The sequence below is a fragment of the Dasypus novemcinctus genome, chromosome 25, assembly GCF_030445035.2.
Source record: "Dasypus novemcinctus isolate mDasNov1 chromosome 25, mDasNov1.1.hap2, whole genome shotgun sequence".
NCBI lineage: Eukaryota > Metazoa > Chordata > Mammalia > Cingulata > Dasypodidae > Dasypus > Dasypus novemcinctus.
In genome coordinates, this window is record NC_080697.1 from 43,079,839 (window position 1) to 43,102,899 (window position 23,061).

At 38.3% G+C, this 23,061-nt stretch overlaps 1 non-coding gene and 1 pseudogene across 1 annotated transcript; both read right to left on the reverse strand.

The window, feature by feature from the left end:
- Positions 1-224: 224 nt before the first annotated feature.
- Positions 225-1,152, reverse strand: LOC101412920 (F-actin-capping protein subunit beta-like; annotated as a pseudogene).
- A 7,178-nt stretch (positions 1,153-8,330) lies between these two features.
- Positions 8,331-8,436, reverse strand: LOC111760306 (U6 spliceosomal RNA). The gene has a single exon (XR_002794043.1). It is a non-coding gene; the product is annotated as a U6 spliceosomal RNA (small nuclear RNA).
- Between the last annotated feature and the right edge of the window lie 14,625 nt (positions 8,437-23,061).

A 23,061-nucleotide genomic window follows, 5' to 3' on the forward strand; every position in this document is an offset into this window, starting at 1 on the left:
AATCATTCCCTCCAAAACCTCTTGGCTACAAGACAGACTCTTTCACCAAACTCTTCCAGAGTTTCTTTTCTCACCGGTGGCATCACAAGCCGGAAATCCAGGAATGTTTTGATACCTTCCTCTTTCTTCCTCAAATTCAATCTATCATTAAGTTGGTTTTTTATTTTTGTTGTTTTGTTGTATGTGGGTTTTTTGTTTCTTTGTTTGTTTTCTTGTTTTGGTGTTTACCAGGTTTTATTCTCAGGGAGTGATGGCACTGTGCAGTCAGGTGACCTGTTGGTAGGGAAGAGGAGGGGAAAGGGAAGAGGAGCGTGACACGGCTGGTTAGCATGAAGCAGAAGTTTAACTTGCTTTTTCTTCAAAGCCTACACCAGGTTGTTCTTAAGAGCTTCTTGTTTTGATTTGTCTACAAACAACTCCCCAGACCTCAGACAATTAATAACGTCCTTTGCTTTTCCAAAGTAGATCTCACTCAGCGTAATTCTGATTGTATTGTCCATGTCCTCCACCAGGCACCCAGTGTTGGCTATATGGGGAGGAGTCACTCACAGTTCCATCTTTCTCCATCTGTCTGGTAAGGCTGCTTCTGAGGTTCATGGTGCCAGAGCCAGATTTGTCTGTTTGCGGTCACAGCATCACTGTGGAGGTCACCTTACAATGGATGGTGTGACTACTGGATTTCTCCTTCACTTCCACCACATGGATGGAATCCCAGAAGCCTTTGATATTCTTTGATCCATCTCCAGCCTCCTTTATGAGGATCATGCCAGCAAAGCCATGATCCAGATCCCAGAGGTAGGCAGAGGAGATGCCACCTTTAAAATACAGGTCTCGATACTGGTCAAAGGCATTATTGGCTTCCACCTCCAGCTTTCGCTGCCGAGCAGATGGCATGGCCCCATCTTCCAATGGAGGGTCATACTTGTTACTTCATGGTGACCTATAGGAGTCCCTGTCTCTGTTGTAGTCACACAAAAGGTAATCCTTTCCCACTACCTTGTCTCATGATTTTCAGTGGCTGTCAACAGAAGACAGGAGATCTTCACATAGACTGGGGACCAGGCCGAATGTGTTGCTGCCATTTTTCTCCATTTGCTGTGGAGGCAGATGCCTCATTAAGTCCAAGGTACAGTCCAGCCACTGATCATTCATGGTGGCAGTGGCTATCATGGTCCCAGTCCCGGCATCTATGGCTCTTTCTTGTGCAGCCTATCACTAAGTTTTGTAGTTTTATTTTCCCACCTTTCCTCAAAATTATATCCTTCTCTTCATTTTTACCACCACTGCTTTATTTCAGGCCACCATCACTGTTTAATAGGACTATTGCAATAGAATAATGGTTTACCTGAATCTCTTTTGTTTGTCTTCTCTAGTGCATTCACCACAAGATAGAATGATTTGTTATTCAGAATGAAAATCTTATCATTTCACCCCACTACTGAAAGCCCTTCAGTGGAATCCTGAGAGTCTTCAAAAAAAAGAAAAGAAAAATCCTCAACATTTCCTATCATACCCTACCTGTTGCAGCCTCCACCTACTTGTATAGCCCATATGCTCTTCATTCACTACCCTCCCCCCACACTCTTTCACATGCCCTTTCCTCTGGTAGAACATTGTTCTCTCCCTTCTGTGTCCATTTAGCTCCTCTTCAGTAGTGTAATCCAAATGGTCCCTTCTTCATGGAAAACTTCCCTTTTCATTGTGAATTACTAAAACCTCTCTGGTATGTGCTTTCATATGTCTGTCTATCTCTCCTCCCAAGTGCTTATTATAGATGCAATTTCCATTTGTTCATTGAGATAATTGAATTAAAATCAGACATGCTCATTTTACTGTGAACTCTATGAGAGCAAGGCCAGTTAAGATACATTGCTCCATATATATCTTTTGGATGGTGGTAATGGGTAGATGAATGAATATAATAATAAATTCCCTGAGATGTGGAACATAGAATAAAGAACAGATACAGATTTGGGGGAAAGATCTTAGTTAACTTTAGTGTTTAAAATGTTGAGTTTGAGTTTAAGCTGATATCCAATAGCTATGTCCACCATGCACTTGAATATGGTCATGAAATTCATGGAAGGGATGAAAACTACCAAGAGCTACATAGAGGGAGCAAAAAAGAGAGCCCCAAACTAGACCCCAAGGAACATCAAGGTGGGGAACAGATTTGTCATGGCATTTGATGTCAAGCTATCCTGGGAAGAGATTGTTCATAAAATACAGAGTAATCAGTATTTTTGTGTTGCCAAAAGAGTAAATAAAATGAGAACTGGAAAATTTTCATTGATTAGCCATAAGAAGATAATTGGTGGGCTCATTGAGAGAATTTTCAGTTGACTTCTTATGAAGAATTAGTGGGAAGTGAGGAAATGAAAATACCATGAAAGGCCACATTTCCTGAGAAGTTTTGTGATGAAGGAAAGGAACGACATAGGAGAGTGGTTATAAATTAATGAGTTGAAAACATTTTTATTGCTTTTTATGTTGGGTGAGACATGAGGAGGTATGAGTGCCAGTGGATGCCTGGAGAAAGAGGAGGCTGAAAATGTAGGAGTGTGAGATAGTGAGAGGAAGGTTCCTGAGAAGGCAGGGACTGCCCAGCATCAAACACAGGTGGAAAGACAGGTGAGATAAAAGAGGGTACAGACAAAAGGAGGAAAGAGATCTGTATGTTTTCAAATTTGGAGACCAGAAAGTGAAAGAGGTCTCAAATGAAGGCCTCTATTTTCTCTGTGGTGTTCAAAGGAATTCACTTGTTCATTCTGGGTGACTCCCAAGAATACAACTAAAATGGACTGGCAGAAATTCAGCAATGCAGATTTCAATTCAATAAGATCACTTCAATAATAATAATTGCTTCCTAAAATAATAGTAATAGCTTTTACTGAATATTCATCATGTGCCAGATAATATACTAAGGACTGTAAATTGATTGTCTCATGCAATTATCTCAGTAACCCAATGAGGTCTGTATTGTTATCATTTTTATTTTACAGTTTTAAATAATTAATATTGAGGAAGGTGAATTAACTCCTTAAGATCACATAGTCAGAACCCAATCTAAGTACTGACAGAAATTCTTTGACAGGGTGAGTTCCCCAGTTCTGATGACGTTTATGCCTATAATGTGTGCTTACTGTGTAGATCAAAAATAAATGACTTTCAAAAGAAGGAGATAAATATATATTTTTTAAGGGAAGATGGGTCATTTTAACTTCTAAATACTTAAAATAACTTGTTAAGTATGTTATAAAGAATAATTTAAGGAATAAAAGTGGGATTACAGTAACTTGGTTTTAAAATTATATACACCTTAGAATTCAAGGGTTCCTTCCATGAAAATACCACACAGGTTATGCAAGGAGCCTCTGGATTTTTCTTCCTCACTTTCCTGTGCCATTTCCATCTGTTCTAACACATATTGAGGTCACAGATAAAATTTCTTTTGCTTCCATTCTGAGACCCTATGATTCTATGAATCTTGTTTATGTAAAATTGACAGATTCGCAGATACAAAGTTGTGTCATGGTAGCTGGAGCAGCTGGTCTTTCAGTACAGAGCTATCAGGAGACATTCTATGCCATTTGGACTCCTGCCTGCTGTTGATTCTGCTTCCTTAACTCCTTTGGGAGGGCTGATGGGAGTGACCGAAAATCTGACACTCGAGCGTCCAGCATCCAGATCACCTGAGGGGCTTTTAAACCGACAGTGCTGAGCCTTATCTCAGGAGTTTCTCACTTAGTGGGTTGGTGGTGGGCCTGGTATTAATAACTTGTATTCCTAACAGGCTTCGAGGTGATGCTGATTCTGCGGGTCCCAGAAGGTTCCAGATTATTCAATGAGTAGCACTGAGCCTTGGGGCTACCCAGGTCACTGGAAGGCACTCTCCACTGCCTTGCCGTTTTGATTCCCTCTTCCCATCCTCTGACAATGTCTGCTTTGAAAGCGGAACTGGCAGTCCTGCTCTCTGCCCACGCAGAAATCTCCTGACTTGGCGGTTTCTCACCGATTGCAGCAGCGGCCCGAGGGAAGAGGAGGGCGGGCAAGTGGACAGGCTGTAAGGGAGGAGGCGCTGGCCGGCTGGATGACCTGTGGAGCTATTCGCCACACATCACCGTGCCCTGTGCTCTTCTGAGCCCGGTGATACCTGGACCGTGCCCCTCTTTAGAGATGGCATTCTGGGGGTGGGCACCGGGTAGTTAATCACCAATTGGTGATCAAGCTGCTGTTTCCATGGTGATTTCACACCGAGCCCCACAGCCCGTGGCTTTCACCTCCTCCCATTCGCTGTAACCTCCATTAAGTAGAAACAAAAAGATTAATACAGCAGAAGCCATTTAATGAACTCAGGGATGGTGCAGAAGCTTTTAGCTCTTTCCTCGTAGCAGGTTCCTGGAACAGCCGTGCGGCTGCGTTCAGCCTCTCGCAGGAGAGCGCAGCAAGGCTTCCACGGTGGTTTTAATCTCCCCCTCACTGTCAGACATCAATTGTGGCAAATGCCTGGCTAGGCAGTCTCTTGGTTTGGGGAAAGACCTCCTTTTCTTTGCCTCTGTGTGTAATTCATTTTATCTCTTCACACCAGGAAGGGGAGAGAATAGGATATCAAAGGGAATGAAGAATGGAATACAAACCTCCCCTCCCAACAGGGGACCGCAAGGGAAGAGAGGGAACTCTGTAGCAGCAGGGGAAGCGGCAAATTGGGTGCCTGGAGTCCTGTATGTCATTCGTGACTTGGCATGTGATCTCAGAGCAAATCGTCTCCTGCCTTCCACCTGTAAAATGGGAATAATCACTCGTGCCGTGGAGCTAACTGTGGAGGGATTATGACCGTTGTAAACAGCCATCCTCCTTAGAGGCTCTCGTATGAATGGGAAATGTGAGGAGGATTTAAATCCCTGTCTCCCCGGATCGTCTTAGGGTCCCTACCTACTTTTCTCCCTGAAACCTTTTCTCTGTTCAGTTTTCCCTCCCCACACAGCAGAATGTGATGTGAGTACAGTCCTGAGCCGAAGCTGTTCCAGAGGGGCTTTTGCTTGGCATTTGTTCTCCTTCTTTCCTTCCCATTCCGTTTTTTATGACTGCACCTGGCCACCTGTGCCCAAGGCTTCCACAGTGTGGAATCACGGTGCCAAACACCACAACCTCTCTGCTCTTTTTAAAAGACGGTTTCTGGGGAGGTGCCTACGCTGTGACATCCATGCCAGGACACATTGCCACGCGCCTTTTGTAGCGCATCTTACCTGAGTCGATATCGAGAGACCCTCTTTTCCCAGAATGATTGTGAGGCTCTTGAAGGAATTTCTCAGCAGTGAATAATAGCAATAAAAAATAAATAAGTATTCATTGCAAAGGCAAAAGAGAAGAAACAGGAAAATCTAATTTCAAAAGGACAAAAAGCAAGCAAATGCTGGAACACCGCATAAGATTCTCAAACCCTTCCTGAAAACTGACTTTCACGGAGGGCTCCTTAGTATCAGACGACGTGTGGTTCACGCCGCACTTCTGATGCTTGCTAACCATGTAAACCTAATAAAATTCTTTCACCTCTTTTGTAAAACAGTTTTGGCATAAGGATTATGTGTGCCCAAACTGGCACATCACAGGCATTCAATAAAGTATTATTATTATTATTATTATTATTATTAGAGTTTTTCTATTTTGTCTTTCTCCCATATTCAACTCACCATGCTCATGCTAAGATAGTTTGGGAGCTGAAAGGGCATATTCTGTTTCTTCTCCTCAGCTCTAGCAAAGCAGTCATTTTCCTTTCTTGGACTTTATCTGGATTTCTTTTGAACTACTGGCCACGAGTGCTGGGGCTAAGGAAGGTCCTGGAGTTGTGTATGAGCCTGTCAGGCTGTTTCCCAGAACACTAAAGGTAGACATTTTCCAAGGGATAGCTGAATTGTAGCTGAATAAGGGAAGAAAGTCAAAATCAGAGAAGCAAGTCTGGCATCAGGCTCAAGGAGTGAATGTGAGGCTCTGGGCAGAGGCAGGGGCAGGACCCGAGGAGGATAACGAGGGCGAGTGTAGGCCATGATCAGAGAAAGGCCCGCACCGGGCTCTGGTTTCACTCTACTGAGTGACGTTAAGTGCCACAGCTTTCAGATTGGGCCTGGAAGTGGCAGTTGACATCGTAGCAGAATTCAGGGAGGTGAGAAGCATTTGCTGAGAACTGACTCAGGACCTGGTACTCTAATTCTCTGGCCTATTAAACCTAGAATACATATTCTGTGGTAGCTATGATTACTTCCTGATTTGTTATGGTTTAGCTCAGACTCAACTCACTATTGATTCCCCTCATCTTGCTCATCTTCTTTAGGAGGCACCAGGAAACCAAACCTGAGATTTCCCATGTGGTGGGCAGGTGCCCAACACTTGAGTCACATCCGCTTCCCTGCTGCATTATACACTTACAGGTTTTGACAAAATAGATAACAGTATTTAACCATCACTGCATGATCAGGCAGATTAAACAATGCTCTAAAAATGTCCTATGTTCCATCTATTCTCCCCTCCCTCTCCCCCTGGAACCTATGGCAGCCACTGAGTTTCAATTTTTGAAGAATAAAGTTCATAGTTAGATGCATTAATATGGAAGGCTGAATGTATTGGTCTGTTTTCTTCTATTAGGCACTGCCTATGTTCTCAAGAGATTCTTGCCCCTCTAACTGAGAACATAGCCAGGTTCCCCAGGATGGGAGTTTAATATTTTCTTGTTTTTTATATGGGTCTCCACCCACTGAGAAAACATCCTATGACAAGAGGAGCAATTTCATATTCCATAGAAGCATGCCCCAGGTGCGGCCTATCGCACATATCCCCCACTCCTGACACCCTGTACCAGAAACCCTCCCCGGCCGTATTTGCCAAAAGAACATTCTCACCATTGTAGGTTTAACCACAGTCCTACAAATCCCCAGAGTTCTCCTGAACCTTCGTCATCTCCCCCTAGTTCCATGGATAGTCCAACCCAAAGCCCCCGCCTTACTCCCCCTCACTTTCCAGCATTGCCAATCCCACTCACATCGCTGCACCACTATCACCTCCATCCGCTGTCAAACCACCCCCTTCCACCTTATCATAGGTTTTGCTTATATTGAGGATAAGCTCACTATACTCCCTTTCTTTCCGCTGATAACCTGTTTTCCAGACTATAGCTCTGCTCAATTTGCCTAGGTCATATCAGTGAGGCCATGTAATATTTGTCCTTCATGTAGTACCTTGTTTCACTCAACATAAGGTCTTCAAGATTCATCCATGTTGCCCCATGTGTCAATATTTCATTCTTTCTGAGTACTATTCCATTGTATGTATATACCACAATTTGCTTATCCATTCATCTGTTGATGAACACTTGGGTTGCTTCCAACTTTTGGCAATACTAAATAATAGCTATGAACATTGGTATGCATATATTTGTTTGTATTCCTGCTTTCAATTCTTCTGGGTATATATTGAGCACTGGGATTGTTGGATCATATGGCAGCTTTATAGTTAGCTTCCTGAGGAACTGTCAAACTGTCCTCCACAATAGCTGCACCATTTTACATTCCCACCAGCAGTAGATGAGCGTTTCCTTTCCAACACTTGTAGCTCTCTGTTTTTTAAATAGCCATCAGTTTAATGGGTGTGTGATGATAGCTCATTGTGCTGAACATCTTTTCATGTGCTTTTTAGCCATTTGTATTTCTTCTTTGCAAAAGTCTCCATTCATGTCTCCTGTCCATTTTTAAAATGATTTGTTTGTCTTTTTTTTTTTTTGAGATGTAGGATTTTAAAAATATACCCTGGATATTAGGCCTTTATCAGATAAATGGTTACCAAGTATTTTCTCCCATTGAGTAGGCTGCATTTTCACTTTCTTGACAAAATACTCTGAGGTGCAAAAGTTTTTAATTTTGAGGAGGTCCCATTTATGGTTTTTTTTCACTCATTTCTCATACTTTGGGTGTAAAAGTTATGAAACCATTTCCTATTAAAAGATCTCACAGATGCTTTCCTGTATTTTCTTCTAGGAGCTTTATAGTCTTGGCTCTTATATTTAGATCTTTGATCTATCTTGAGTTAATTTCTGTGTAGGGCATGAGATAGTGAACCTCTCTCATTCTTTTGGATATGGATATCCAGTTCTCCCTGCACCATTTGTTGAAGACTATTTGTTGAAGAGACTATTCTGTCCCAGATGAATGGGCATGGTGGCCTTGTTGAATATCATTTGGCTGTATATGTGCAGGACTATATCAGAACTCTCAATTCAGTTCCATTGGTCAGTATGTCTACCCTTGGGCCAATACCATGCAGATTTTGTTTGTTTGCTTGTTTTTTATATGGAATGCTTCACAAATTTTTGTATCATCCTTGCACAGGGACATGCTAATCTTCTCTGTATTATTCCAATTTTAGTATATGTGTTGCTGAAGCAAGCACTACATTGCAGTTTTGATTAATATAGCTTTGTAGTAACCTTTAAAGTCAGATAGTATGATTCCTCCTATTTCACTTTTCTTTTTCAATGTGTTTTTGGCTATTCAATCCCCTTGCCCTTCCAAATAAATTTCATAATTAGCTTTTCCAATTCAGTAAAAAATGATGTATTTTTATTGGGACTGTGTTAAATTTGTAAATCAATTTGGGTAGGACAGTCATCTTAATGATGTTTAGTCTTCCAATCCATTAACACGGAATTTTCTTCTATTTATTTAGGTCTTCTGTGATTTTCTTTAACAATATTCTGTAGTTTTCTGTGTACAAGTCCTTTACATATTTAGTTAAGTTTATTCCTAGATGTTTGATTATTTTAGTTGCTATTGTGAAAAGAATTTTTTTCTTGATTTTCTCCTAATATTGCTCATTTATTCATGCATAGAAATGCAACCGATTTTTGCATTTTGATGCTATATCCTACCACTTTACTGAACTTGTTTATCAGTTCTAGAAGCTTTGTTGTAGATTTTTGAGAGCTTTCTACATATAGGATCATATTGTCTACAAATAGTGAGATTTTTACTTCTTCCTTTCTAATTTGGATACCTTTTATTTCTTTTTCTTGCCTAATGCTTAAGCAAGTGCTTCTAACACAATGTTAAATAAGAGCAGTGACAGTGGGGATTCTTGTCTTGTTCCAGATCTTTGAGGGAAAGCCTTTAGCATTTCACTATTGAATATGATATTAGTTGTGAGTTTTTCATATTTATCATATTGAGGAAGTTTCTTTCTATTCCTATCTTTTGAAATGTTTTTATCAAGAAAGGATATTGTATTTTGTCAAATGCTTTTTCTGCATCAATAGAGATGATCATATGATTTGTTTCTTTTTGTCTATTAATGCAGTGTATTACATTGATTAATTTTCTCATGTTGAACCATCCTTAATTAATTATGGTGTATAATTCATGTGTTGTTGAGTATGATTAGCAAGTATTTTGTTGAAGATTTTAGCATCCAGATTCATTAGAGGAATTGGTCTGTAGTTTTCTTTTCTTGTGTCATCTTTATGTAGCTTTGGTATTAGGGTGATGTTGGCATCACAGAATTAGGTAGGCAAATTTCCCTCCACTCTATTTTTTGGAAAAGTTTAAGCATGATTATTGTTAGTTTTTTCCAAATGTTTGGTAGAATTCACATGTAAAGCTATCTGGTCCTGAGATCTCCTTAGTTTGGAGGTTTATGATGACTAATTCAATCTCATTATTTGTGATTTGTCTGTTGAGTTTATCAATTTCTTCTTTTGTCAATGTAGGCTGCTTGTCTGTTTCTAGAAATTTGCCCATTTCATGTAAGTTTATTGTCTTGTTAGCATACAATTTTTCAAAGTATCCTCTTATGATTCTCTTTATTTTTGTAGAATCAGTAGTGATATCTGCTGTACTGTTTTTATTTTATGTATGTGCATCTTCTCTCTTTTTTGTTAGTCTAGCTAAAGGTTTGTCAATTTTATGAAATTCTCAAAGACCCAGCTTTTGGTTCTGTGCTTTTTTTCTAGTGTTTTTTTAATTCTCAATTTCATTTAATTCTGCTCTAATCTTTGTTATTTCCCTCTTTATGCTTGCTTTGGCATTATTTGTTGTCCTTTTTCTAGTTTCTCAAAATGTGCAGTTAGGACTTTGATTTTAGTGCTTTCTTCTTGTTTACTATTGGCACTTATGGTTATAAATTTCCCTCTCAGCACTGCTTTTGCTGCATCTTATAGGTTTTTCTTTTGTTTTTTACAGATACTTAGGTTACATAAATGATAAATTTAAAATGTAGGGGATTTCCATATGCCCCACCTCCTACCCCTCCCATACTTTCCCACATTAACAACTTCCTTCTTTAGTGTAGTACATATGTTAAAATTGATGAACATGTGTTGGAGCATTGCCACTAACTGTGGGTTATAGTTTACTGTATAGTTTAAACACTCTCCACACAATTTTGTAAGTTATGACAAGATGTAAAATGGCCTGTATCTGTCATTGCAATGTCATTCAGGATATTTCTAATGTCTGAAAATGTCCTCATATTGCACCTATTTTCCCCCTCTGTCCCCTCAGAACCTTCAGTGGCCACTGCCTCCACAGCAATGATAAAAGTTCTTCCATTGCTAGAATAACAATAAGTCTATAGTAGAATAACAGTAAGTCTACTCTAGTCCATTGTTCACTCCCCAATCCTGCAGATTCTGGGATGATGATGCCCTCTCTGCCTCTAATTGTGAGGAGGTGTAGATCCCATGAGGCATATAGATGGTACTTTCTTGCTTGCAGTTGCAGACTCTCACTGTTCTTTGGGGTGGGCATTGCCCGTCACTGTCTCCTTGTTAGTTGTCCTGGATGAGTCCAGTGAACTGGAGAGTAGGTGTTGCAACTCTGTAGAGATTCGGGCCCCAACTGGCACATGGAAAGCCCAAAGATTTAAATCTCTTGGATATATACCTATCAACTCTAGTACTAACTATAGGATCAAATAAAAGGTACAGAAGAGCCATGTGTAGGGAAACCACAACTGAGTTCAACTCTGTCACACTGGGGTGCATAAATTCCAAAGTATGGCCTACTGGCAGGATGCCAAATTCCTTAGCTGTCTTAGCTTGTAGTGTCTGGATGTCTCTGCAGCCCTCTGAGCCCCACTATTTGAGGCAATATTTACTGTGGGAGTCAATGAAGTCCTGCTGAGACATGCATAAACATAACCTCTGGAATGACCTCCCAACTTTCTTTGAAGTCTCTTAGCCATATAAACTCATTTGTCTATACCCTTTCCCCCTTTTGTTCCAGGACCTTTTCCAGTTGCATTGCTAGGTGGTGCTTGGAAGTAATCCCTCAGTGCCAGGGATGCTCATTCCTGGGAGTTATATCCCACGCTGGCAGGTGGGGGAGGGGTAATGCATTTATATGGTGAGATTGGCTTAGAGAGGTCACGTTTGAGCAACAAGGAGGTTCTGAGGAGGTAACTCTTAGGTAGCCTATAATACTAGGCTAAATTTCAATTTCAAAAGAAAAGGTTCATAAATACAGTCGTCAATATCAAGGGCCCATCAATAGTCCATCCTCCTTCACTAGTCACTGTCCCTGTACTCAGGGAATTCTTGCTGTCTCACTAAAGAATGTGGCAGAATTCCCCAGAATGGAATTGAATATTCTTTCAGTTATTGTGTGGATCCCCACCCACCTTGACAATACTCCATAAATCTTGAACTCTCTCATATGCCATATTAGTATATCCCAGATGAACTTCCTCCAATGCATCCCCCATCACTGATACCTCACACCAATGATCATCTCCTGACCCAGCTGTAATCCTTCTGTGATCCAAACCCTCTTCAGAAATGAAGCCAACATAATAACAAATAAATTTAAAAAGAAAATGAAATAATAATGATAGCTTTTAAAATGACAAATAAAATACAAAAAAATTAAAAAGAATTTGAAATAATGAAAAAAATTTAAAAAATAAAATTAAAAATATAAGTTTTGGCATTATGTCTGTCATCACTGTAGTATCTGTTGTCTTGTATGTACAGTGACATTTTATTCCAATTGTTTTATGTTTTTTATTTTATATTCAAAGAAGCTTTAGGTTACATAAAAGTTATGTACAGAATATAGGGGATTCCCATATACCCAACATTCTCCCCCTTTCCACCTTTCCCTTATTAATAACATTTTTATGTGGGTGGTGCCTTTGTTAAAATTAATGTACAGATATTGATGCATTGCTACTAACCATGTTCAATGATTTACATTATAGTTTACATTTTGGGCCATACACTTTTATAAATTTTGATGAAATTAACATGGCTTGTATCCATCATTACAAGATCATATAGAACAATTCCAATGCCCCAAAATGCTCCATGTTCTCTCTGTTCTATTCCTCCTTCCCCCACCCCCTCAGGACCCATGACAACCACCAGGCTTCACTCCTTGAAGAACAAGATTCATAAGTACTTGCAACAACACTGAAGGTTTGGCATACTAGCCTGTCCTCCCTTATTAGGCACTGCCTGTGCTCTCGAGAGACTCCTGCCCCTATATTTGAGAACATAGCAGGTCTCCCCAGGATTGGGGCCCGACACCTTTGCATTCATTATTTGGGTCTCCACCCACTGATGCAATGCACTATGATATGAGAAATACTCAATGTACTCCCTGGAAACCTGCCCCAGATGTGCCCTTTCTTTCATGCCCCCCACATCCAACACCCTAAATCAGTAACACTCTCCTGCCATATTTGCAACAAAAAAACATTCCCAACATTGTGGTCTCAACCACATACCAACAAATCCTGAGTTCATATGCTCCCCTCCCTGACCCTCCCCCCAGTTCCATGGACAGTGCAGCACTCCCCACCTTCCCCACAGGCCAGCACTGCTCAACCCAATAGCATCACTGCACCATTATAGAGGACTACAAGTGTTAGAGAGGATGTGGAAGAATAGGAACCCTTATCCACTGCTGGTGGGAATGTAGAATGGTGTAACCATTTTGAAGGACAGTCTAGTGGTTCCCCAGGAAGCTAACTATAGAACTGCTATATGATTCACCAATCCCACTACTGGATATATATCCAGAAGAACTGAAAACAGAGACATGGACATATATATGCACACCAAAGTTCATAACAGTATTATTCACTACTGCCCAAAGTTGGAAACAACCCAAATGTCCATCAGCAGATGAATGGATAAGCATACTCGAGAATATACACACAATGGAATATCATCATATAGGTTTTGATATGCTGTGTTCCTATTTTCATTCATTTCCAGGTAGTTACTGATTTCTTTTACAGTTTCCTCCTTGACCCACAGATTGTCTAAGAGTGTGTTGTTTAACTTCCATATCTTTGTACCTAATTTGCTTCTCTGCCCCTTAATAATTTCCAGCTTCATTCCATTGTTGTCAGAGAAATTCTTTGTATAATTTCAGTCTTTCTGAATTTGTTGAAACTTGTTCTGCGACCTATCATGTGGTCTACCCTGAAGAATGATCCATGTGTATTTGAGAAGAATGTATACCCTTCATATTAGGGTATAATGCTCTGTACATGTCTATTATATCTAAATCCTTTGACAAATTATTCGAGGTTTGTTTTTCACTGACCCACTGTCAACTGTTCTGTCTAATGGTGTTAATGGTTATTTAAAGTTTCCCACTCTGATTGTAGAGGTATCTATTTCTCTGTTTAATTTTTCCAATATTTACCTCACATATTTTGGGGCATGCTGGTTAGGTGCATAAATGTTTATGATTGTTCTTTCTTCTTGATAGATTAAACCTTTTCTTCATATATAGTTCTTTTTTTTGTCGCCTACAATAGTTTTGCATTTAAAGTATATTTTGTCTGATACTAGTATAGCTACTCCTGCCTGGTTTTAGTTATTGTTTGCATTTAAAATGTTTTCCAACAATTCACTTGCAACCTTCTGGTGTCTCTGGGTCTAAGGTGAGTTCCTTGTAAACTGTATATAGATGGGTTGTATTTACTTATCCATTCTGCCAAACTGTATCTTTTGATTGGAGTGTTTAATTCATTAGCATTCAATGTTATTACTGTCAAGGCAATACTTAATATTAGCCATTTTTTCTTTAGGTTCATATATATCATATTTTTTTAAATTTCTCTTTTGATCCTTTTAGTTATTCTTTCTTCCTACACTCCTTCAACCCTCTCTCTCCTGTTTTTCTCCATTTCAGCCTGCAGAACTACCTTTAGTCTTTCTTGAACAGAAGGTTTCTTGTTGACAAACTCTCTTAATTCACAAAATTTGTATTTTGAACTCTCCCTCATTTTTGAATGCCAATTAGGCTGGATACAGAATTCGAAGCTGGCAGTTTTTATCAGAATGGTAAACTAGAAAAAGAAGAGAATACAAAGCAAGAAGAAGTAAGGAAATAACAAGGAAAAGAGCAAAGATAAATGAAATAGAAAAAAAAACAATAGAATAAAAAACCAAAGTTGTTTATTTAGTAACATAATAAAACTGACAAACATTAAGCTAATCTGACAAAGAAAAAAAGAGGATACAAATAACGAAAACTCAAGTGAAATCAGGGACATTACTACCAAACCTGCTGAAATAAAAAGGACTCTAATAGAATATTATGATCCATAGCATGCCAATCAATAGATAACCTGGATTTAATGGGAAAATTCTTAGAAATATACACAATACCTACATTGACTCAAGAAACCAATTACAAGTAAAGAAATTGAATCTGTACTAAAAAACTTCCCAACAAAGAAAAGTTCATGACTAGATGACTTCCCAGGAGAATTCTACCAAATATTCCAAGAAGACATAGGGCAGTGGGAATAAAAGGAAACTTCCAAACCATGATAAAGGGCATATATGAAAAGCCCACAGGTAACAACCTGTTAATGTGGAAAGACAGAAATCTTTTCCTCTAAGATCAGGAACAAGATAAAAATGTGCAATGCCACCACTGTATTCAACATTTTACTGGACGTTCCAGCCAGAGCAATTAGGCAAGATAAATAAATAAAAGTCTTCCAAATTGGAAAGAAAGAAATAAAAATTTCCCTATTGCCAGTTGATATGATCCTATACTCTGGAAATCCTGAAAAATCTGCAACGAAGCTACTAGAGCTAATGAATGAATTCGGCAAAGTGATGGGGTACAAGATCAAAACCCATAAGCCTGTCTGTTTCTATACCCAAGCAATCACCAATCAGAAGAAGAAACCAAGGGAAAAAAATCCATTCATAATAGCAACTAAAAAGAATCAAATATCTAGGAATAAATCTAACCAAGGATGTGAAGGACATGTAAGCAGGAAATGTTGTTAAAATAAATTAAATAAGAACTAACTAAATGGAAAGATATTCCATGCTCAAGGATTGAAAGACTAAATAGTATTAAAATGACAATCCTCCCCAAAGCAATGTAGAGATTCAATGAAACCACACTCAAAATTCCAACAACCTTCTTTGCAGACATAGAAAAGTCAATCATCAAATTAGTATGGAAAGATTGGGGCCCCAAATAGCTAAAGTCATCCTGAAAAAGAAGAATGAAGTTGCAGGACTCAGGCTTCCCAAACTTAAACTTATTACAAAACCACAGCAATCAAGGCAGCATTGTGCTGGCACAAGAACAGATACATAGAGCAATAGAGTCACATTCATTGCCAACTAATTCTTGACAAGTGGGCAAAGACCATTCAATTGGGAAAGAAAAATCTTTTCACCAAATGGTGCTGGGGAAACTGGTTTTACATTTGGTATTAAAAAAAAAAAAGAGGACCTGCACCTCCCACTATACATAAAAATCAACTCAAAGTGGACAAAGGACCTATATAAAAGATCTAGGATTATCACACTCCTAGAATAAAATGTAGGGAAGCATCCTTAGGACTTTGTGATAGCCAATGATTTCTTAGACTTAGAATTTACACCAAAACATAAGAACAACAGAAAAAAATACATAAACTGGACCTCATCAAAATTTTAAAAATTTGTTCCTCAATGGCCTTTATCCTGAAAGTAGAATGTCAACCTATAAAATGGAAGAAAGTATTTGGAAACCATATATATGATAAAAACTTAATATCCAGAATATAAAGGAATCCTTAACAAATGGAAGGAAAAAACCTAATTAAAAATGAGCAAAAGACTTGAATAGACATCTTTCCAAAGAAGATATACACATGGCCAGAAAGCATATGAAAGATGTTCAACATCAGTAGTCATCAGGAAAATGCAAATCAAAACCACAGTGAGATACCATTTCACACCCATTAAATGGTTGTCAGATTTTAAAAATGGAAAATAATAAGTGTTTGAAAGGATGTAGTGAAATAGGAACATTCATTCATTACTAGTGGCAATGTAGAATCACGCATCCTCCGTGGAAGACAATTTGTCAGTTCATCAGAAAGCTGAGTATAGAAGTACTATATGATGTGGTAATTCCACTACTTGGTATATACCATAAAGAATTGAAAGTAGGGACTTGAACAGATATCTGCATTCCAATGATCACAGCAACTTTATTCACAATTACCAAAATATGGAAGTAAACCTAGCCTCCATTATCCAATGAACGGGTAAATAAAATATGGTATATACATATAATAAAATTATATTCAGCTGTGAAAAATGTAATGATGTTCTGATACATGTGACAACATGGACGATACTTGAAGATATGTTGAATGAAATGAGGTAGACAATAGGACAATTGTTTTAAGATCTCACTGATTTGAAACAATTAGAATAAGCAAAAGCAAAGAATCAGAATATAGAATATAAGTTACCTGGGGATGGGGTGGGAAAAGGGAATGGGAAGCTAAGGCTTAAAATGTTCAGGGTTCCTATTTGGAAGGATGGAAATTTATGGCAATGGATGTGGTAATGTTAGTACTACATTGTGAATGCAATTAATAGCACAGAAATATATATCTGAATATGATTCAAAGGGGAAATGTTAGAATAAAAAACCCATGGAACCATACTACGCCAATAGTGAATCTTAAATTAAACCACGGAATTTAGTTATTAGTATAATTATAAAAACGTGCTGTCATCCATTGTAACAAATGTTCCACACCAATGGAAGTGTTGGTGGTGGGATGGTGTGTAGGAATCCTGTATTTTATGCATGATTGTTCTTTAAGCCCACAACTTCTCTAATATAGAAAAGTATGAATGGATTAAAAAGAAAACAATCCATAGACTATTGGTTAAAAATAAGACTAAATGGGACATAATTTTTCTCTTCTTTGAAAAGAAACATAATAGAGCAAAAGAGCATTATCTATGAATTCAAAATTACCTGTTGTATTCTAGAATTGCTGCTTAAGCTGAATAACCATTGGCAAATTACACAATCCTTATGAGCCTTCGCTTTCTCATCTGCAAAAGGGGATAACATGACTTTTATCACTGTGTTGTTTTGAATATTGAATGAGGTGATGTAAGTGAAGTCCTCAGTACAAGTCCTGATCTGTGCTGAATGTTAAATACAGAGACGGTCTTACTGTTCTAAGAAGAACCCAGAAGGCATTACGGCATTTTAAAGACCTGGAAATTAGTGTGAATGTAAGTTCTTTCATAATCCTTTGAAGAAAGATTTCCAGCTGTACAGATTCCCAATAAATTGGAGGTGAGTGTATGAAGTTGAGGGTGTGGTGTATGGAAAAGAGCATTTCATGTTGAGTGAAAAGAGGTGTGTTCAAATATTGGCTCCGTTCATAGCTTCCTATGTAGAATTGAATAAATAGCTTAATTGCTCTGAATCTCTTATTCCTCATTAGTAAACTGGGGATACTATTTCCTATCTGACAGTGTTGTTATGAGGATTTATTGAGATAGTGTCTGTGAAAGCATCTAGCAGAAACTGTACTATATCTTAGTGTCTCAAACACTGTCAAGAGGTTTGAGAACAGATATCCATCGTTCTCTGTGCGTCTAGCAATGAATGAAGGACCAGGGACATGATGGTGAAAAGAGTAAACATGGTCCTTGCTTACCTGAAATTTACAACTTAGTGGGATGATAGGGTTCAAAGATTTCATGTATTTTTTAATAATTTCACTAGAATTCATGTGTCTCAAACAATGGATAACTTAAACAGAAATACATAGACTTCTTGATATGACTACATATGTAAGAATCCTGAAAGCAACAAACTTTGAGGTTGGAGGAGTAACATATGATAGCAAAAGTAGGGTTTGGGGCATCAGGCATATCTGTGGCACTTTAAGCATGTTCGTTTCTCTGTGTCTCCATTTCCTCCTCTGTAAAACTTAATTAAATGAAATTGGCCTCATAAGCTTATTTTGAAAATTAGAGTTAGCGTCTGTAGAGGAGCCAGTTCCTGAAAAACACTAAATAAATAGCACCTATTATTGAAACCTGGATAAAACTGAGTTTCTTGCTCCAGCCACAGGACCTGACTCATCAAGGTAGAATCTAAAAGGAGCAAAGCACAACCCTGCAAACCCTAAAAAGTAATAAAGCAATGCAAACCTTTACTGCCTGTTTTCTTGAGGGAGAAATGAAGAGAAGCAGGTCAGAGTACAACACACATAAAGAATCCGAAGCCTGCATTTTACCCCATTCTCTCCCCTGAAGTCCCACTCCTCACAGCAGCTATTCATCTCATCAAACTCCTGCCACTCAGAAAACAATGCTTGCTCTTTATCCCCACTTGCCTCTAGCAGGAATTTGCTTATAAAACAGTTTGGTCTGCTCTCATCTTCTGCCATTCTCCTCTCCCATTCCTTATCCACTTGGCACAACAAAGAAGCAAGTGATCTTCCCTCCTTAGAAGCCTGGAGGTCAAGGGAGACCACCACAAATGTATATATGGATGTGTATATGCATTATCAGCATGTATATGCTTAAGTATATATGTGTATATATGTATATATGTGTATGTGTGTGGTGCGTACTTATTCTGTGTATGTGTATTGTGCATTGTGAGTGTATATGTGTATGTGCATATGTAAAGGTATGTTTATATACATATTTCTGTGTACACTCTTATTCCTTTGTATTTTTCAGCTACTGTCTCGGCTTCTGTCTTAAATTACTATTCCTCCATCGCTCACTTAAACATCAGTCTCTCTGCTGCCAATTCCCTAAGTTCTGCCTGATAATGACACCCTCCTCTTGGCCTCGTTGGTGCTCTGCTGGTCCCTCAGATGCAGCATTTACTGCAGTTTATTGTCATTGTCTATTTACGTATCTGACTTCTTAATGAGAAAGAGTTTTAAAGGCAGGGATCAGGTCTTAGTTATTTTTTCATCTACAGCAATTACTACACTATCTGGGGCACAGAATGCACTCTTGAAATGAATAAAAGAATGAATAAATGAAGTTAGTAAAATTACTGTATAAATAATAGATGGAAACAAGAACATTACTGGTAAACCATTAACTAGTGTGAACGCATATAATTAACCCAGAGAAATAATTGCTATATGTTAACACAAGGTATTATGCAAGTCAGAAAATGATGTGATTCAATGCCAAATGAGGGCACTTATGAAATTCTGTCATATACATGTGACAGAAAATTTGTACTAGACTTGGCCCAGAATCATTCTTAAAGCATTGTTGATATGTAATTGACATACAGTAAATTACTAAATCTTAAATGTACTGATTAACAGATTTTTATGTATGTGTACACTCATGTCACCACCATTCAGATAAGATATAAAATACATCCACCCACAAACATACCCTGTGAACTGGCCTAACACCTATAACCAGCGTCGAAGACTACTAAACTTTTACTTATTGAAAATAGTCTCACAAACTTTTATTTTGTTCAAATTTGTGAACACTGAAACATTTGATATTAATGAAACTGAGAGTTTCAGGTCAACTTTATGTTGCCTCTCCAATATTCCAACATTCCATAAATATACTACTTGCTGTAGAACATAGGTATGATACATATTTTGATGATGCTCCACCATACCAACGATTTTCTCATAACAAAAGTGGGGAAATTCTATAGTTTTTCTATTCATTGGGTATCTGAAAGAAAAGAGAAGAATGTGAAATTCGAATCACCAGTGTCACTTTCCTAGGCCACTTAGCTACATTATTGCTAAAGCATTATCTTCTAGTCATAGATACCATAATTGGATAACTTCCACTGATACTTCTTTTCCCCATTTAAGTAGATTTGCTTTTTGTGAGGGTGATTACACTTCAATTATTTGTCACAGTCTATGACATCATTCATTTTCCTTATAGAGCACATTATGTAAAAATAATTTGAAGTGGATACATGAATAATTCACTTATTAAGTGATTTAGGAAATACTTATTGGGTGTCCTCTGAGACCCTAGAGCAGTATTCAGCAATGGAAAGAACATAAAGGGGAATAGATGACACCAAATCTTAGAAAGTCCATGATGTAGTTGGAATGGGACAAAATGTAAGACACATACAGAGAGGATTTTAAAGCAACAATTCTAGAATTTCTATGGGTTTCAGAAGTTCACTTTTGAAATCTCTTCTGGTGCTGTTCAACTGACAATTTTATTTCTTGAAGGGCGTATTTCATAAAGTTGAGTCACCAGCAGCTAAAGGACACAATACAGAGTGTTGCCTTATGGATTTCTTTGTCATGATTAATTCATTTTAAAGATCAGCCAGAATTTCATACTAATAAGTCTATCCATGGTTTTAGGACCATGCTTAGCTTAAAAATGTTGATTTACACTGAGAAACAGAGAGTTTAATAGTCAAGGATAAGTACTTATACAATAGAATTTGTCCAACAGGTAAAGAAGCTCTTGTTCTAATCTTAAGAGTCAAGAAGTTCCATAACCATGTCTGTGCTTTCCAGTCGTGCCTAACAGTGTCTACTGGTCACAATCATTCTTGGCAACATTTTTCTGAGGATAAGACTGCATCTTTTTTAGGTCACCAAGAATTCAGTGCATACTATGTCCAGTGGAAAAATACTTCGATTAGTATTTTCCAAACCTTCTATTCATATGGATCAAAATTGCAAGTAACTGTACCTAATCCATAACTGAGAGTCATATTAATGTAGGTGAGGATGGTTATGTCATAGCAAGACAATCTGAAGAATTCAAGTCACTCATAAATTATGTGACTTTAAATGATGCTTCCTATGGGAAATTAATATTTCAGAAGATAAAAATATTCCATTGTTCCAAGCACCTAGAAATTATTCACCTGAAAATGTAGAATAGAAGTTGTATCTACTTATCTGACCTTTATTCTTATATTTCAAAGGATGCACAAAATCAAGTTTTTCAACTTCACCCAACAGAGAGACACTTTGCTATGGTTACTCTAAAAGTTCTTTTAGCACTGTAAGACGTTTCCAAGGAGAGCACATTACATGTTTAACCTTTCATTATGCTATTTGCTCTGCTAGGAATGATGTCTCTCCTCCCAAAGGATCATGGGGCAAATACCTGAAGACACTTTTCACTGATCCTCCTACCCCTCATCCCCCAATACAGCTTTGTGTTCTCATTCCATCCTTATACTTTTCTATCATCACACTTGATTAGGCATATCTATTTGTACAACTATATTTTTCTCTGATGCCCTAAAACTATGTATTAATTGTGTGTGTAGCTCCACCCCTACCATATTTATTTTTCTTGCCTAATTGCTCTAGCTAGAACTTCCATCACAATATTGAATAAGCAGTGGTGACAGTGGCATGCTTGTCTCACTCCCTGTCTCAGCAGGAAATCTTCCAATCCTCTACCACTGAGGACAATGTTAGCTGTGAGTTTTCATATATGGACTTTACCATGTTAAGAAAATCTCCTTCTATTCCCATCACTCAGAGTGTTTTCATCAGGAAAGGATTTTGTATTTTGTCACCTGCCTATTCTGCATCAATTGAAATGATCATGTGATTCTTCTTTAATGTATTAATGTGGTGTATTATACTAATTGTTCTTCCTGTGTTGAATTGCCCCTGCACCTTGGATAAAATCCATTTTATTGTGGTGTATAGCTCTTTAAATGTATTTCTGGATTTAATTAGCAAGTATTTTGTTGATGATCTCCACATCTATATTCATTAGAGACATTGGAGCACTGTCATCCTTTTTCATTGCATCTCTGTCCTTATTGGTACTAAGGTGATATTGGTTTCATAGAATAAGTCTGTCAACATTCCCTTCTGTTCAATTTTCTGGGTCCTCTCCTTCCAGCACAAGACTGCTCTCAAAGTGTTGGCCAGGGCTGGGGTCTTATTTGAAGGTACAACTGGAGAAAGATCCAAGCTCACATGGTTATTTTCAGAATTCATTTTCTTAATTCTTCTTGACTGAAGGATTCAATTCCTAGCTGGCTATTAGCTGGAGACCACCTTCAGTTCCTTGTTATGTGGGTCTCTCCAACATGACAACTTACTTCATCAAATCGTGCAGGCCAAGATGGCAAAAGAAGGAGTCTTACATTTAATTGCTTCATTAGAGAGAATCCTATTTAGTCTCTTGGCTTCTTGAACATGTTTCTTTCCTTCATTGATCTTGAGCCCACATTCTACCAGATGTCGAGTTCATCTTCCTCCTTCCTGACCTCCCCACACCCCAGGCCCCCATGGCCCCCAACATGGGTGCCAGGCCACTGCACTGGTGCCAGGCCAAGCCACAAGGACCCATGCTCATTTTTTCTTAAGGTTTGCTCATTCCAACTTTGGATGTCTTTGATTTTTAGATTTTCCTTTTCTTGAGGTGCACACTGCTATGGTACAAACATTTTTCTTGGTTCTCTACTCTGAGTTTAGAAGTTTATATCTAATCCACTTTCCTTGTGATTGCCACCATACTATCCTCTGCATCTACCCTGCTCAAGACTTGTGTGTTAAATTTCTTTTTCTGATCTTCAAGTGCCATGTTTTCTGGTTTTCTTCCCTTAATCTGTAACCAGATGAATATTTAACTTGGAAATGGTCTCAAAATTGAGACTGAACAGACCATACTAGATAGAGGGGGATGTCACTTCCTCTTTTCCTATAGCTACACTTTAATTAAAAGGGTGTCTTAAAATTAAAGAACTTATTTTGTACTCATATCACAGTGCAGGC